Raw genomic sequence first — 649 nt, forward strand, 5'->3', positions numbered from 1 at the left:
AATAAAATGTGCATGGCGATACTTATGTTTACAACATCAGCTTTAAAAAGCTTAGCAGTAGTTGCTGGACACTACTTCAGCCTCCACTTTAAAAAATCAAAAAAACAGTAACAAACAACCACATCCCCCCCCCCAACAAGATCTGCTGTATGCTAATGTGAGGGTTCAAAACCATCTATTTGTGGGTTTGAGTGCTATTTTGTTCAGCAGACTATTAATTAATTTGTTGCTTACAGAAAATTGGGTACGAAATGCACAAAATCAAGGCCAGTTATCACATTTGCCCATCTGCATGTGATGTCTGTCTGCATGTTGAGGTTTGCAGGATGCCATTCCCCAAAAATGGCTTTTCCAGGTGCACTGGGCTGTATAAAGTACACGGATGGTACTCAAAAAAGGTACTCATAGCCACCCCCAGGCCACTCCTTACTATTTCTGTTAGAAAACAGTTATTGAGGAAAAACAGAAAGGAGGAAGAAGCCATTTAAATCAACACTTGATATCACATCTTCCTGCTTATGTAACAGGTCAATAAAAAAACAAAACAAAATAAAAAAAACACCCTCTCTAGTTGTCTGGACATCCTGAAAGACAGGATGCTGATTTATTCTAACGCTTATGAGGCGAGTGTTTAGTGGAAAGAGAAAAT

Source organism: Charadrius vociferus, unplaced genomic scaffold (assembly GCF_000708025.1).
Source record: "Charadrius vociferus isolate BGI_N301 unplaced genomic scaffold, ASM70802v2 scaffold244, whole genome shotgun sequence".
In the NCBI taxonomy this organism is placed as follows: Eukaryota; Metazoa; Chordata; class Aves; order Charadriiformes; family Charadriidae; genus Charadrius; species Charadrius vociferus.